We start from the raw sequence: 17,563 nt of genomic DNA, 5'->3' as shown, positions 1-17,563 counted from the left end.
TGGACTGACAGAAAATGTAGGCTGAAGTTTTGAATAAATGATTTGCTCTGAATCATTTACTCGGCGCTACTTGGTATCTCAGAGGACATGAAGGGCTCTTAAACATGTGCCATGATGAAATATTGAATTGATGCTGAGACTGCTCTGCTGGGGAAGCAGCACTCTGCTGATGCCCTTGCTGATGTGGCCTGTGTGCTGCTGGCATGGCGGCTGGGCATGGCCGGGCCTCCTCAGCACCAGCCTTACCTCACCTTACAGGTGGGCACCTCTGCCACAAGGGCTGATGCTGGCAAAGTGACTTCTTATGAAAAAGTACAGCAAGCCGAGTGTTAATGTGCATTATTCATGTCTTAAGAATAGCACAGCCAAGCCTAAGGGAGCACGGCAACAACTGTGATCACACAGTGGGGAAGGACATTGGTTTGGGGTGCCCATAAGGCCAGTTACAAACTCGCTTAGTGTCATACCTTGGTTTCAAGCACGGAGATAAGAAAGACTCACTGTGGTGCTGGCAGAGGACGAACAAGCCAACAGTGGGCTCTGCTGTGATGGAGCCGGAGAGGACCCATGATGGGGAGCAGAGATGGATGTCAGCGCGCTCCCATGTGTGTCACCAGGATGGCATGAGGAAAGCTTATCTGGAATTCACTGGACTCTGCCAGTCAATGAGCAACCCACTGTCCAACGGGTTTCGACGCCCACGTGTCAAAATGCCTGTGAAGCACCGAGGAGCTGCGCGCCCCGAGCTCGGGAACATTCATGCTGGGTGTCACTGCGCACCACAACGTGCCGGGACTGGTGTCTGGATGAGGCCGAGCCTTCAGACCGATGTGTCGCCGGCGGGGTCAGCCGCGGTTCCAGAGGGGCACGGCCCGCCACATCCCTCGTGCCCGGGGCCGGGCTGAGGCGCGAGGGGCGCCCTGAGGAGCCGGCTGTGAGGGGCGCGCGGCGGGCGCGCGTGCGAGGGGCGGGTGTGGGCGCGCGAGTGTGAGGGGCGGCGTATCCGCGCGAGGGGCGGCGTGCGCCCGGCTGGGACTGCGAGGGCACCGCGCGCGTCTTCGCGTAGCTTCGCTCCGGCCCCGGCCCGGCTGCCGCCCAGGGGCTGCGAAAGGCGGCACCGCGACCGCCCGGCTCACCGGGGAGCTCTGCCCGGCGTCTCCCTCCTTCCCCGCCGCCGGGGCGAGGAGCGCGATGCCGCGCCCGCCCTGCCCTGCCGGCCGGCGGCCCCGCGGCTCCGCGCCTCGGGCGGCGGTGTAGCCGGCCGGGCTGGGGCGCACCGGCTGGGGAACGCCGGCTGGGCTGCGCGGGCGGCGGAGCGCGGGCGGGGCGGCATGGGGGCTCCCGCCCCCGCGGCGTTCGGCGCGGAGCGGATTACAAATGAGCGGCGCGGCCCGGCGGCCCCGGCCCGCGGGCAACCCGGCATGTAGAGCCTGACGGAGCGGCGCGGAGGTGAGCGGCACTCGGGGCGGGAGGGAGGGCGCGTACTTGGCAGCCGCGGCCGGCCAGCGCTGCGCTGCGCTCCGCCCGCGGGAAGCCACCTGCTGGGGCGGCGGCCCCGCTTTGCTTCTGTGGGAGCCGCGGGACGCGGCGGGTGCCGGGTTGGGACCGGCGGGTGTCGGGTTCGGGCCGCCCGGTGCCGCGCAGCGGGAGCCGAGAGAGCTGCTCGCCGCCTCGCGCAGCCGGAATGGTCCTTAATAACGGAGCGGTCCTCTGCCCTGACTGCGGGTGATCCGGCCGAGCTGCGGGCCCCGGAGTCGGGAAAGGTAACGGCGGGTGCGGAGGTTCTCGGCTGCGGTGCAGGACGGTGCGTCGGCGCTCGGTCCGTCGGCGTCCGGCAAATTCCCCAGCCCGAAAAAGTCGGTGCTGATTTCAGGACTGCTCCTGAGTTCATTTGTTTACTACGGAGCTGTGACTCCGGCGGTCTCTTTGGTGTGCAAACATTCTGCTTGCGTGATATTTTTGGCGGCTTTGACAACAGATTTATTAGTCATGGTTATGAATATGGTAATGCATTGGTCTGCCATTAAATTCCTCGTGCCCCTCGTAACGTGGCTGAGCGGTCCTGTATGAAGCCTTGCGTTTCGCTGCTGCAATGGAGGAGCGAGGTGGCTGCGAACTTCAGTCCTTGTGATGTTCCTTGCTCCCTGCGTAAGATAGTGGCTTTTCCTGTGCTGCTACGTCTCAGGGCTGTGAAGCTACTCAGAAGCCCTTGAAAACACTTTTCAGCCAAGAGGTACTATGTGAATGCAGATGACTACAGCAATGTTTCTGAAATGCAATTCAGAAGTTAGAGCAGTGTCCTTAAGAAGTTTATTGAAAAGATGTGGCCAAATGTTTTTTCAGACATCAGGTTGAAGGAGCAATTTTCTGGCATTTTAATCCCCTGTAAAGAAATCTAGTGTCAATAAAAGATTGATGTTTTTGAGTGTCACCGTGTCACTCCATGTTTGAGCTGTGAATATTTACCCCCTAGTTTCTCTCCATGTAGCCTGGTGGTAATTAGCAGCTGAGGAAACACCTCAGCCTCATACTGCTTGTGCCTTCAGCCAGCACTTGCTGGCTTGGCACAGCTCGTCCTGACCATGGCATCATATGGGCCCAGCGCAAGCCCACTGGTCTGTGGTGTGGCTTTGCTGTTGCATTTGGCTGTGCTTTAATTCTGACATACAGTACGGATCAGTATGTTGTCTGCTAAGAGCAAATCTTCCTAAGAAAGAACGGTGTCTCAGGGACTACTGCAGAGCGCATTTCTAGCACTAAAGAGAAAGGTCCGAGCGTTGCTGTTAGGCTGTGAAAAGAAACTAAACAGAAAAGGACCTGAGACTGAGAAACCTCTGATCAGCTTTAATTTGTCTTGCAAACATATGGAATGTTAACATCATTTCTTATTTCTATTGCTGGGAGTTGGAGATAATTTCTTACAATTTGAGCTGCATTGTTTTCATTGGAGCATATTGAAATCTCATTGTTCTTGTAATGTTTTTTGCTTGCTTCTTTGTTTTATTTTTTAAGGCATTGCTGTTTTTCTTCACCACTTTCCGCTTTTGTAGGATCTCTGCATTGAGGCAATGGGAGTCACACCGTTCTTTGCTTAATTTGCTTTTTGCAACCTAATTTATTTCCAGGCAACCTTAAAAAACCTTCGAATGTCGATTCTGAGATCTTCTCATGCTGTGGGTTTAATAGACAAGGCACAGTCAGCTGAGTTATGAGTCCTGCTAGTAATATGATTACGCTGTTTTTTGAGGGATGGAGTTCTTGAAAACATACCTCAGAGGAGAAGATTTGCAAAAGCTATGTGCAAATAATTTTTTCCTGCAACAGATGGAAGAGCTCGATAATCACTACTCAAGAGTGGCTAAAATTAGTTTGAAACAGAAAGATTGTTCCTACAAGCGCAGTAGTATAATTTGTGCAAAACGAGCCAAATTTCTACTAATTGTTACGCTGGTGTAAATACAGAGTGTTTTCTTTGCCTGGAGTTTCTCCTTTTTCATAAAGCTCCATAAGGGATTATGATGTTGTTGGCTTGTTAAGTCTTTGTAACAAAGGTGAGGTCTTCCTGAGGCCCAGAGGCAGGCTGATTCCAATTGAAAATTTGCTGTAGTATGATTGGGGGAAGAGGGTTGTGAATGACTTGAATGAATAGCTCCGAGTAAACAAACATGTACATCATTACTGGCTAGAGAAAGAGAAGGATAAAGGGAGAGAGGAAAGCCAGTCCCATGGGTGAGGTGGTTATAGTGACTTGATCAGCAGCGACCACCAAGCTCAGCAGGATGGACCTATCCAGAAGCTCAGGACTGGATCTACAGCAGTCTTTTACCTTGGCAACAAGAGGAACCTGTAGAAAACGAGTGCCCTAATGCAAGTATTGCAGCCAAGCAAAGTTTTCCAGCTGTTTGGGCTGCTAGTCTGGTGCAGAGGTGTGCAAGCTTGTGTCAAAGGCTTCATTTGGGCACACCCAGATGGCCTGCACAGGAGTGGGTAAGCAGGAGCACTGCTTCTTGGTTGGGCTAGATGATCTTAATGGTCTTCTTCCAACCTTAATGATTGTGTAATTCTCTCTGAGAGTGGGAGGATCTCTTGCTGATTGGTAATCTCCACAGCATCCAGTTTGGGAAAAACTACAAGCTAGCAAGTGGTTCCCAGAAGTTTCTGAACCTGAAATACTGGTTAATATTGTGGTATCAGTATGAACTGCGGAAGGAACTAGATCCACCTGTTCAGATGAAGAAGTACCAGAGCAAATCTGTGGCTTTAAATCAATGGTAGATTTATTTTATTTTATTTATTTATTTATTTATTTTGCTAGTTGAGTCCCTAGGACAAAATTGGAGCAAAGCAAAGGCTATTCTCATTGCTTTCCCTGCCAAGGGAGATGCCCAGCAGGCACAAATCACTGCAGCAGAGCATCTTGCCAGTCAGATCCCCCTTTGCGTGCCCAGGCTCAGTGCAGAGGAGGACAGTATCACAGGGAAGAGGCACAGTAAGATGGAGCTGTCTGTATGAGGGTGAAGACTGCAGCCATGAGTCTGGGGCAGGATTTTTATCCTGTTCAGCTGTCCGAGCTGTTATGCTTCAGTGTGTTTTCAGGGTAAGCCAGGTTAATGCTCCTGGGGAAGTGAGAAAAGTGTTGGCATCCAGGGCTGAGATAGGCTCAGGGGCTGGTCCCTTCTGCTGCAGGAGGATCCTTGCCCCAGAGCTCTGCCTCCCTGCTGCCTCACCTGCCTCTGGCTTTGGCCACTTCTACCATCATCTTAAAGGGAGGCTGCTGTGTTGTTGCATGCCCCTGTTCAACCTGTGCTCCTGCTGAGATACGGCACTTCATAGGGAGGAGTCCTCAGAGTGAAGCATGGCTGTAGGCATCTCTGTCAGATGGTGGCTGTGAAGGGAAGGAGCTGCAGAGACAAGGTGCATTTCTGTATGTGTCTGTGTAGCTGGTAGACCTCAGTCCTTCTTTCTCTCTCTTTTGTTGTTGTTGTTGTTGTTTTTAAGATTACATCAGGTTTTATATAGCGTTGGTCACAGCAGTGGCCATGATGAGCAACTTCAGGCAGTAGGATTGACTGACAAAGCTCTCAGATCACATCCTTGCTAATAGGAATTATGGGTGTTTGTGTTAGATTGTTGGACATGTGTTATTATTTATTCTTGGCGCAGTGTCTGGATCCAAGCCAGGAAGCTATTTTGCCCTCATTCCCTTCTCCCTCCTCTCAGTCGCTCCCTTTTTTTCACATGCAGTGAACATGTTCCGGTCAGAACTAAGGCAATTTCCTGGCCCCTTTCACATACCCTGCATCCCTTTTGTATCCTTAGCTGGGAACTGACACAGTGTTTGGGAAACACTGACTTAAGCACCTGAATACAATCAGATATATTTCCCATCATGTCCAATAATTAAATTGTAGCGCTCATTAGCACAGGATGCTGAAGAGAGCAAAAACAGGTTGGAAAGGATGAGTTCACAAAGAACAGAATGGATAGGAAGCACAGTGCTCTGGATGTGACCTCTGGCTCTCTGTGTACAGATTGCCACATGCAGGGGAGTGCAGAAGGGAATGGCCGCTGTCAAAGCAGTTGGCACACACTGCCTCCCACCACTGCAGAGGCAGCGTCCTGCACTGAAAGGCAGGGCTGGGGGTCTGAGCTGTGCCTCCATTCTGCGCTAGCACACATAGCATGCTGAATCAGCACTTTGCTCCCTTCTTGGTAAAATAAAGAGAGAAGAACCTGGAGCAAAGTTTATTGGGTGTTTTGGTACCAGAATGATAACCGGAGTAGAGATGTCAGCTTGCTCTCACAGGTATTAATGGATTAGTGTGGAATGCTGTGAGGATTTTGTTGTGTGAAGCCTTACTGGCAAAGCGGTGTGAGAGCAAGAAGCCATCTGGGGCTCAGGGCTATGTTTGGGACAAGAGGATAAAATAATTCTACTTTTTCATTTGGTCTTTACATCCTGTTCAGTCTGTCTTGTACTGTAGTATGAAATGGAGGTGCTGATCTCTTACTTAGCCTGGAGCTGCAGTTAATGGAAGTGTCTGTACCGTGTATGGGAGCAGTTGAAAGTTTCCAGATTTAGAGACTTGGATATCTCTCTAATTGCTCTGATGTCCTAAAATCGTTCCTACTGGGAACAAAAGGAATAAAGATTCCCATCTTTTCATCTCTGATGCTTCACCCAGTTCCCTTGGGAATGGGGATGTGCCCACCAAATAACTGGGGAAGGGGCAGTAGGGTAGGTCCCCATGGCACAGCCAAGAAGGCTGTTTCAAAGAGAAGCATCTTCTGCAAGAGAGGGATTTTTTTAACAGTAGAGGAAAAATTACACTGGTGAAGGAAGTAAAGCCAGATCTGGAGATGAAGAAGAGGGCAGGATAGCACAGAGAATGTGCAAACGCAAGGTGTGAAGTCCCTGCGGTTTATTTAAGGCGATAGTGAAAGTCCCTTACCCAGATCTTTCTTTCCTGCATAAGACCATCGGGATACTCTGGCTAAGACTCTGAAGAATCCTGAAAGTCTTCTTAAGCCTGCTTCTCCTGCACTGCCTTGTTTCTTTGTCAAGAAAGCAAAGATCTGTCTCCCTCTTGGAAAGGTCCCTAGAGGTTGATTTGGAAGCTCACTGTGCCCAGTGGCTCCAGAAGGATTGCAGGAGGGAATAGGTCTGTTATCTGCCTGGCTCCCTGGCTGGGAGAGCAGCTCCTGTGAGTCCCAGCTGATGCCCTGCTGTCAGCAGGATGCACAATGGGAGATAAACACTACTTGGCCACATCCCAGTTTCTGACAGGCACCAAGTGCCCTCTCAGTACTATGTGTGTAGGGGCATAAGCTGAACTCAAAGCAGAGGTGTGCTTTATGGCCGTGAAAAGAGCTTCAGACTTCTCCGACTCCAGGTCTAAAATAAGTGTATGCCTTCAAATGTACATCATCTCTGTTGAATGGCAGAGTGAAAGCCTGGAGCTCTGTGTTTATAGAGCGTTAGGGCAAATGTTCTGACACTTGTCTGTGGGATTCTATTGATCTTGAAATCATGCCAAGTTTGAAATGGTATCTCTCTGGCTCTCCTGTTTCTTCATTGTGTACAGGGATTGACTCCGGTGTGCACGTTCACACCTCTGAGGGTATGATGACTGGGAGTGCTAAGTTGTGGTTTTGCATGCACGCGTGCCCGCACACAAAATGGCTTCACTTCCATGTGAGCTCCTGCAGTTTTCCCTGCACCCTGTCTGTAACCTAATCAAACAGGCTGAGCAGCTGGTGAGTGGGCGCCGTGCCTGTCAAAGACATGGGTATGAATATCAGCAGTCAACAAGCCATCACGTTAGCTACTGGCACAAAATGTAATTAGTGAGGGTAGGTACCCCTCCCCAGAATAAACCCATTACTGTCCACAGAAGCCACTTGAACCCCTGGTTGGCTGAAATAGTTTTGCAAAAGGAAGAAATTGAAGCTTGGCTGAAAGTAATGTAGGCAGGATGCTGCAACAGATGGAAGTTTTTTAGAAGTCTTCTAGCTCCCCATGCAAGGCTTTATGCCTGACCTTCAGCACAAATAGTTTACTTGCACTGACCATATCACTGTGGAGAGGGTCAGGTAGGACGTCTTCAGATCTTCCTGAGTCGTCTTTTCTTGTTGACGAAGTTTGCATGCACTTCTGAATGGAACAAACTGTGATTCTTCTTCCTCCAAAAAATCTTACAGATTCCAAAAACCTCACTCATCTTCAGCCTGTGAACATAACATATCAAGGCTGCAAGATATGTAATTATCTGCTTAAAACTGAACACTTAGAGAAGCCAAGACCCTGGTAGTTAAACTGCTCACCAGAGGGCTGGGAAAAGAAATGGAAAGGCTGGGATTCAGGCCACTAAGACAAGGGTGGATCTGGCCTGAAGGCTTTTTGTCAGATTTGTCAGTGCTATTAGCCTTGTTTGGTTGCTGCTCAGTATTTTATCTCAGATGTCCTCTAAAATAGCTTATTTTGTTTTGTTTGTTTTTTTCAATACTTGCTAGCTGATGGCACCAAAGTTAAGTATTTGGGATGTAAAACAGCAGGAGGGCTGCTGCTGTGACCTTCCTGTGTATTGGTTTATTCTTTTTCTCTTTCAAAAGTCGTCTGAAGACAAAGATCCCTACCTTATGACTGACCTATGTGGAGCAGGTCTGTTAAGGGCTGTTTTGTGTGCTTGCTTTTTTGGGATCAGAGTTCTTTCTTTTTCTTGCTTCTGCTCTCAGTGCTTCCCCTCAGTGGCTGTGTATGTGGAACAGGATGCTACCTTCACTAGCATTCCAGGCAGGTAGAGATGCTCTTTAGAGCATCACTGTGTCCCTCCTGGGGCAGGGGATGACACTGTGACTGTGGGACTGTGCTCAGGTCAGCCCTGGGCAGGCACAGAATGGTCAGGTGAAAGCAGAGTGCTTGGCTTTGTGCTGCGATGGGATCTGAGGGGTTGTTCCACATGGTGTCACAGACGCCTCAGTCCCACACCATGGCCCCTTTCATGGCAGTTCTCTTTTAGAGTCCGTTAATCTGGTTATACTGCTCAGCTGAAGTCCTTGAGTGCTCTGAGCAGTGGCAAAGTCTGAGGACACTGATGGTTGGACCCTGACCCTACGTTTGAACCAGGACAATACCAAAACGTCCCGTCAAATCTCCACTGCTATCAGGTTATTCACAGTGTTCATGCCGTTAGATGGATTGTGTTGGTGTGGTTTGTGGACGTTTCAGGATCTGATCCCATTTCTACAAATGGATCCCGTCAGTATTCCTGTGTTTGGCCAAACACATTTTGACCAGCAGTGGCTTGTAGGTTGCTCTGTCACTTCTGTGGTGCCTGGAGGAAGACATGGGCAGCTGCAGGATGCAGCTATTCCTGACCAGACATGGATACTTGGGCTTGAGAGCCATTCAAATGCCCATCGGCATCCAGATGCCCCTCCTGCACACAGGACAGGATAGGACTTCCTCCCTTTTCGAGTGGTAGCTTTTTGAATGTGAGTGGGAACATACTGAGGGTACAGCCTTTTGCAGGTACCAAGCAGCGCTGGCTGTTCTGCAGTGTGCTCCCAAGCTTAACTGTTGAAGCATTATGAAGGGAATGTGGAGTTCAACAGAAATTGAATTAGGCTTTTAGTTCGTGTTCATTTCTGTAAAACCTAAAGTATGTTAAATGGTATCAATACTGTGCCCGTATTGCTGTTTAAATCTGCTTTATGGGTTAAGCCTCTTAGCAAGCAGTTAGGGGAGATGAACATCAGCATCACCCATTTCACAGACAAGGAAACAAGCTCAGTAGCATCCGCAGTCATGCAGGATCCAGAGGCAGGAGATGGATCTTTTTGCTTTCCTGATGCTGTGCCACACAGCTGTCACTGAGTTCAGTTTATTAATTCAGAAGCAAAGGCACAGTTTGCTACTAATAGTGTGGTTACATGAGAGAAACCAACATGCTGCCTAGATTTTGTAATGGATGGATTCCTATTTTAATCATCTTTTATAGCCCAAACAAATACAGCATGCCTTTTTGAGTGGTGAATGGGGACTCGGGTTGTAAAAAATTCAGTGGGGGGCACAGAACTCAGCCTGCTCCCCACAAAGAGGCCTTTAGCTGTTGAGCCTGCATCATGTTGTTAAGAACAGCTTAAACTCAATAGTGAACGTGTGTCCAGTGCTAAAATGGGACCAGCAGCTGGGAAGATAGAAAAATGAAGTAGGATGTTGCTGAAAAGGTTACAAAGCCCTCTTAGAGGGAGAATTTGAACAAGAGAGTTTGTAGAAGCTCCTGCAGCGTGCAGGTTGATTCCCTGCCTCTCTCTTGCAGGTTGATGTGTAATGGATCGAGCTGGGGGCTTACTGCTGCTCAAGTCTGCCCAAAGCAGGGTAAATAGCTCTGAGTTCTCATCTGTAAGTATAAAAAGCGTGAATAATATGAGCAGACCTTCTTTTCAGTGAAGTCTTTTATAGGAAAGATCATTTATAATTATCATGGATAACTGATGCTATTCGAAAGTACTGGTTTGTTTCCAAATTAACCAACACATAAGTAGACTTACTCTTTTCTCATTTAAATTCATTCATTTTTAATTGGTTTGGATCCAGGGCCCTCATCTACTGTTTTTGGTCCAGCACTCCTGCTGACTCCATATGGATCAAATTATCTTCATTAAGAGTGTGAGGTGGGTTCGAAGCAGAACCTCTTGCACCTGAAAAATGAGCCTTGGAAATAACCTCAGAGTGCAAAATGTTTCCAGCCCACATGGGTTGCATCTGTGCACTGGAGATGCTGGAGACAGGGGGCTGTTTGAATACCATTTTATTTTATTTTTTATTTGACCATCTCAGTTTTCACAGATGTTTGAAGAAAGGCTGCAATTTGCATGAGTACCTGAGTCTGTGAGAGCTGTTGAATACTACAGAAGAATGAGTTTGGTGTTAGACCAGCCAGTGTAGTATGTATTCATAGCACTGATGACAGTGCTTTTCATGTCTGGGCAGCTGGGGGGACCTTAGGGGACAGAACTGCATAGGTTTAGCACATGGGGAATGCTAGAACCAGACCATGTGTGGTTGCTAATAGAATCCAGTTTGTATTTGTTACAACACAGGAACAAACCATGACCTGAACGTCCTTCTTCAACCTCCTGCATAGAGTTACCACAGCATTGGCAGGGAAATTTCCAATGTCACCCTATCTGTGCATACACATATATAAGGTGCCAGGAGATGGTGCTGCAAATTTGTGCATTATTTGGTCCTAAAGCTGCTTTGTTGCACGCATCCAAGACCAGCAGAGCACTGGTAATGTATGGATGGGAACATATTCCTCAGCTGGCACTTGATCTCTTCTCTTGCTTTTTTGGGGTGGTACCGAGTTGGGAAGATAGTGCTCTGAAGTGAGTGACAATAGCCTAACTCAAAACCTAGCAGACACACTGGGGCTGAGAGCTGAAGGAGTTACATAACAGCATGTGACAGACGACATCGGTGGGACATGAAAGAAGAGGCAAAGCGTGGAGATGCTTTGAAGTGCTACCAAAGCTTTGTGGTGCCTTCCCTGCTGAGTTAGAGGAGAGTTTTAATTTGGTGAGTTTAGTCAACGGCAGTGGCCCAGCATAATAGCACAGGAAGAAGTGCAGAATAGTGGCTTCTCTTTTCAGTTTTACTTGTGCAATTAGGAATTATGTCACTGAAGTCAGAAAGACAAGTGAATCTGCATAAGCAGAGTGGGATCCGGAGTGCGTAAGAGGCATTTGAAACAATTTAGCCTTGCATTAGCTGAAATAATGTGAAGAAAGAGCATAGTAAATTAATAGCTAACACTCAAAAGGGAGAAAGAAGGGGAAGTTAAAAGAAAGGAGAGCTCTGAGTGTTTTGCTGCAGTAAGATGACATAAATATACACAGACTATTAATTAGGAGAAGATTATCTGAAGTCTCAAAGCCAGCTTTCAGCTTCTCAGTTTCCCACAGTATTTTGTTATAGCCCAGTATCAAAACAGCAGTCCATTGAATCAAGTTTAGTCATGCAGTCGTGCAGGTGCTGCAGTGTAACAATGCCGTTTCCCAAACTTGCATCTTTTTGTTCAACTTTTCTATTATATTCTTACTTTTCATCATATCCGTTGTTAATAAACAGTTTCCATCTGATGCACCTTAATATCAGTTTGTTCTGTTGTCTTTGCACTGGTCCCGGCAGACTGCAAACATGTCATGAGATTTCATCTCACATCTTATATGTGATTTTTCCCAAGGGGAGTATTTTCCCCGGGATGTTTTCAGTTGCAATGCTGCAGTTGCCTATATTGCTTGCTTAGATTTCTCTGTGTGCCCTAAGGATTTGCAGTCCTATGCTAATGTAATACGTAAAGTAGAGTCACCTTGACTTCACATTTGTCAGCTTATGCAAGTGCTAACCTTTTACTGCACTGCAACAGAAATGTCATTGCTGTTCAGCCTCGAGATGACAAACAAACAGCTTCATTGTCAGCAATGGATTTAGGAGGCTGCCTGGCTCACTGGCTGGTGCAGTGGGTTTGGGAGCACAGCTCTTGTCAAATACTACACAAACCAGAATGTGTGATCCTCCTTGTGTGATCCTCCTTTTTCTTTCTTTTTTCCCCAGGGAGAAATTGTAGACGTGTGTGAGTGGTTTCACCTTTTTCAGGCTTTAAGAGGGGCATTTCTTGCCAGCTTTTAACTCATTCTCTGTAGCATTATCTAGTGCAGTGTTTGAGCTTATTCTGGGGCAGCTCAAATTTGTAGCATCCTTGTCAGGAATGTGGTATCCCTACAGCTATCATTGCCCCACATTTGCTTTTACAGGAAGTTGAAGTCCAGAATGGAAGTGAAGAAACATATAGATAGCATTTGACTTTTTCAACATGAAATGCCAGCCAAGTAGCATTTACGGAACCAGGGCAGCCATCTAGTAGTGTGTAACAGCCTGCCTGAGATGTAGGGGAGGTATGGGAGAAGTCGAGCTTCTTCACCCAGACCTCCTGTTCCTGTAGCTCTGCTTGATGGCAGTACCTGGTATCTGGGAGAAATCAGCACTGCTGTTGGCATTAGCACAGTACTTGGGGGAGATTTGTTGGCCCCAGCTGACTGGGGCACTGTTTGCATTATCTGAGTGGGCTTGAATGCTGCTGCCATTAAAACACTACAGAAAATTCAAAGTGTGGATGAAGAGAAATTGGAAAATAATCCATACATGGGAACAAAAAAACCTTCAAGGCCCAGAATGTACTCTTAGCAAAACATTTTGAATTTGCCAAGGAAAATAAGTCATCCATGACTTGAGCAAGGTTGACTGTTCTGTGACACCTCAAGGATGGAACAAAATCCAGAGGACTAGGACAAAAAAGAACGATGTGGGGGTAGAAAAGCATCTGCAACATGGAATCTCTCCAAATTGCATCTGCCATATTAAAAGAAAAAAAAGGAAAACAACAACAAACAAAAACACAAGGAATCTTGGGGTCTGGCATTGGGGAAAGATGCAAGGATGGCAGTGCTTTCATTCAGTTTGCACAACCATGCATGCAGGAGGCGAGTAGGCACTGCAGGGACAAACAACAACAGGAGGGATACAGCATCCAATGCTGTGCTGGGGGGCAGTTGTTTCAGAAGCAAGCAGTATCTTTATTTCATAGTGGAGCTTGGAGCAGTGCAGAAGGAGGAGCTGCAGTCATCATGATAGTAGTGTAGAACCCTGCATTTCCAAGAGGAAGAGCAAAGAGCGGCAACCAGTGGGCAAATAGCAATCTGTGTTTCCAAGTAACTTATTTCTAACAAACACAGAAGTGCTTGGTTTCATCATGAGGGGACACTTAGTAAGCTGACATGGAATTAATCCAAGAAAAAGTTGAGTGTATATTTCTGGGGATGAGAAATCCATGAGTGGATAAATATGTTGAAGAGATGCGCCAGTTCTCCGTTTAAGTGAAACCACCCCTCTTGCAAAAAGAAAGCCTGACAACGGAACGTGTTCTTGCCCTTTTGCCCTAGGAACTGTACAGTGATATTTTTTTGTGCTTGTATATGCCTGTAGAAATTGCATCTGTCTCAGTTTCTGCAGGCATCTGTTCTGGCTGGGGACGCTGTGCAGGAGTGATTGTGGCTGTCAGAGTTGCTTGCTGTTAGTCAGCAAGGTCTGCACTACTGTCTTTTGATCAGAAATCTGTAAAGATGGACATGACCTGTAGCTCTGAAAATAAGCTTGGAAGGAAGGAGCCAGACCTGCTGCCCAAAGGTACACAAACAAAAAAGCAAATAGCAGGTAACTGGCCTAAAGCATTTTATTCGAAATTGGAAAGAGCTCTTCATTGACAGGAAAATCCAGCTGAGAAAGAGAATGTGAGGGCTCCTCAGATTGCTGGAGGGCATAGGAAAATCAGTGCTGAGTCTGACTTCCCACTCAAGAGCTGTTCTGTGCAGAAGTATTTGATGGGCATGGGGTGAAAATCTTGGAAACAAGGACTGGAGAAGCTGAGGAAAGATGCCTAGGCCAGAAGTATAAAACATAAAATAGAAAGATTCGTGTCTGTTGTGGCACTTTAGGACACAGGGCTCAGGAAATGTAACCACAGGATGTTGATAAGTATTTGGCCTTAATTCATCAGTGTAAGAATTTCATGATTTAATTTATTTTTGCATGCTTGTGCTGGCTGGAACCAGCTTCTAAATACAAAACCATTCATTTATTATAGTTACAAAAACAGGCCTGAAGAATGAAAAGGTCTTGAGAAAACTGTGGACCTGAGTACTTTTGTTGAAGCTGTGCTAAGTTCTGCGTATAATGAAGCTAGTAGGGATGTAGGATTATTCTAAAGAGTAGATGAAGGTTAAGATTTTTGTCAGTGTGCCCACTTGCAAGATCAGGCTTGTGATTTCTATCAGTCATGCAGTTCATCCAGGAACAATTCTGAATGTGAGCGAAGCCTCAATTTTCCCTTGCAATGATGCATGTAACATTATGTCTTTCATAGATACTCTTATTTCAGTCATTTTTGCTATACTGTTACAAAAATGTGATTGTAAGTGATAAAATTTAACGGACAGTGTTTAAGAACGCTAACAGACAGTTAGATAAAGTTAAAAGAAAATAAAAATGCATGTGTAGAATAGGATTGTTGCTAACCACAGAGCTTGAAATTACAGAACTGCACACGGTCATTACGTACATGCCCATTGAAAACGTAACTGAAGAAATCCCCAGGTCTCCATTTAGTATCTTTGCCAGTTGTTTGTTGTACAAGCTGAGTTTATCCTTTTGGATCTGTTTTTTAATCAGACGTTTCATCTCTTTTATGTGTCTGTAAAGAACAGTGCTTGACAGTATCTTGAAAATGAGAGCTATGCAGTGAGAGCAAGTTGTTGAAGGTGGGAGGAAGGGGAAAAAAATGAGTTTTAGGAACTATATGAATTCCTTTTACAGAAAGCAAGACCAGGGCGTTTCACTGTCCTTATTTGTAGCCCCCAGTGATGCTGTTTACCCTAAAACCAAATGAGAGAAGCAAACTGAAACACAGATCTGAAGAATTATTTACCCAGAGGTACACTAAAAAGGCAGCTGAGATATCCTCAGCCTCCCGTGTCGCTGAGACGTGGTTGTCTGATAGATCAAATCCTGCTGCTCAAACTCCCAGCTAGAATCCCAGTGGGTTTTTTTAGCCCGTGGGAAACAAAAAGTCACCTTGAGAATTTTACCCACCTTTATGACAGACAGACATGATGGTGGTGGGAGCTGCCAGGACCTTTGCAGCTCTGCCAGGAGAAGTAAAAGCCAGAGCAGAGCTGGGGACTAATCTCTTTTCCCACATGTTAATTCTGCTTGTTTTGCCTTAGACTTGATGATCAGTGAGAAGCTATACTGATCTGGATTCTGTGGATCCCACAGGTCGTCCCCAGCCCTCCTGACAGCTTTGAAGATTTGCAGCAAGCTAAGCCTCAGGTTTCTAGACAGTGGGGATCTTAGCTTGATGCTCATTTCTCCAGTCAATGTCAAAAGAGCAGCTCCTCAGGAAGTAGCTCTGGAAGCAAGGATTACATTTTGAATGCTGAATTCACAGTGGGAGGTAGTTTGGAGTCCTGAACTGAGGTCAGACCGAGCAAGCAAAATGTAAAAGTACTTCACCGGTCTCTGTTCATAAAATTATAAGGCAGGGGAAATAGCATCTGAGTGGCACCTGATACCTGCAGTGGTTCCTCCAGCAGCATGCATTGTAATTTAAGTCCACTGGCTCTGAGTTTTCTCTTTTTCAATGAGCACCTTCAGCCTGACACCTTTTCTGTTCAGTTCACATTTGCCCAAGGCCTGGGCATGCAGCCTCATCTGGGTCAGGCAAAACACCTGAGGATAAACATCACCCAAATGTAGAAGTAGGAAGGCTAAGTAATGAAAACCTGTGACTCTTGTATAAGGAGTACAATCAGCATTGATACCTTGATGACTGTACCCCAGAATCAACCCTTCACTGAATAGGGTGGGACATCTCTGAGCCTTTTGCTCCTTTCCCAGTCTCCCTGCTATTTTGTGTCGTTGTCTAAACATCAGATATTCATGTTTTCTGGACTCCTTCACTGCTATCATACATGGAAGCTTTCAGATGGGAAATCAAGAGGGGAAACAAGCAAGAGGAAGCTGAAAGGAAATGAAGACTCAAGAGAACAGTGCCTGTCAGAAGGAACTGGCGGTGCGTTGTCACAGTACATCTGCTACTCCAGTGCTTTGTTCTAGAGAAAACATCAGCAGGGAAAACAGTTGTGCTACCCTGAAGCCTTACTATTCTGCCATCTTCCTCATGTACTTCAGCTGTTGATTGGTGATAAAGGTGAGCTTGGACAGAAATGAGTTGCTGGACTCAAGCTTTAGTCCAAAGTCTCCTGGCTTTTCTTGGCCTAGAAATGGGGGTGATGGTACTTTGCATCTTGCAGGGAGCCTTAATGAGAATTGCTAGTAAGCAAATCCCCAGTGTTGCAGGATGAGGGATCTTAAGCCCAGGACCATGAAGAAAAATGAAGGAAAAATGAAAACATTGCTTGTAATGTAATGTAAAAGATACTGTTTGCATTTCTGTCTATAGCTGCAGTTACAGCAATGCTTCAATAAAGCTGTCTTGTGTGTAACACACTTTTTTCAGCTGATTTTAAGCTCGGTGTGGCAGTAACAGAAGTGTCTTGCAGTAGAGAAGCCTCAGCAGGCATTGGCTATAAGTGGGCATGTGTGGAAATGCATTTCTTCTCTGTCAGTAGTGGTGTTAAATTGGTGGTTGTTTTATCTGATTGAGTCAAAGGGATCCTCTCAGGCTACTTGTGAACAAGGTTGTATGATATCTAGTTGGCAGGATTCAATGGATTTACAAAGCTTTCTCATGAAGAACACTCAGTAATTGCTTCTTCACAGTGTTGACGGATTGATAACACCCTTGTAGTTTAATAAATAGCAGAGTGGACAATTCTTAAGTGTATAACCATTAATCAGAGTACAAAATACCACTTCTGTCCTGACCTGCCTGGGACCACAGCACAGCACAAAGACATCCCTTGCTGTACAGACCATGCTGTTTGCTGCCAGCCGGGTAAAGACGCACAGAAAAGGTGGTGCTGCATCCTGCAGAGAAGGTTTGGTGAACCATAGTCAGGCAGCCACAATACTGACAGGGCTGTGGGTTCCAAAGCCACAGCTCTCCTCTCTCTACTCCACACCTCAAACCTGCAAACTTTGGCTTAATGTTAATAAGGTTTTGAAGTCTAGAATGTGGGACACTTTCTGTCTAGTTTCTGCATCAGAAAAGTTCACTCAGTGACTCACACTCTTTACTTCACACCTTAGAGGTTAGAACTCCCCATTTTTCTATTCACTCCCCCCTCCCCCTTTTTTTTTTTTTTAATTTTTAGGACGACATTCTCTTGTAATTACTGAACTCCCAAAGCTCAAGGCTGAAAATAAACCATAGGAAATGTGGCTAGATTCCCAAGGAAGTGACAAACATGGTATGACTGTAATCTAGTGGCGTCTAGTCGTGCAGACTGAGAACAGTTATAAAGAGCATGCAACCCTGGG

At 46.6% G+C, this 17,563-nt stretch overlaps 1 protein-coding gene across 5 annotated transcripts in view; it reads left to right on the top strand.

Annotated features, from left to right (window-relative positions):
- Positions 1-1,305: 1,305 nt before the first annotated feature.
- The window catches only part of TRPC5 (transient receptor potential cation channel subfamily C member 5), a 96,785-nt gene continuing 80,527 nt past the window's right edge, over positions 1,306-17,563 (top strand). For 3 of the 5 annotated variants that reach the window (XM_072334679.1, XM_072334678.1, XM_072334674.1), the window contains exon 1: positions 1,306-1,449. The gene's annotated coding sequence lies outside the window, so the exon portion shown is untranslated. Of the gene's footprint in view, positions 1,450-1,554; positions 1,764-9,834; positions 9,881-17,563 lie in introns of those variants that run through there. The other 2 variants (XM_072334675.1, XM_072334677.1) reach the window with 2 other exon arrangements.

The sequence above is a fragment of the Excalfactoria chinensis genome, chromosome 4 (assembly GCF_039878825.1).
Source record: "Excalfactoria chinensis isolate bCotChi1 chromosome 4, bCotChi1.hap2, whole genome shotgun sequence".
Lineage (NCBI taxonomy): Eukaryota > Metazoa > Chordata > Aves > Galliformes > Phasianidae > Excalfactoria > Excalfactoria chinensis.
The sequence above is the reverse complement of the archived record's forward strand: the minus strand, read 5'-3'. Positions and strand labels throughout refer to the sequence as shown.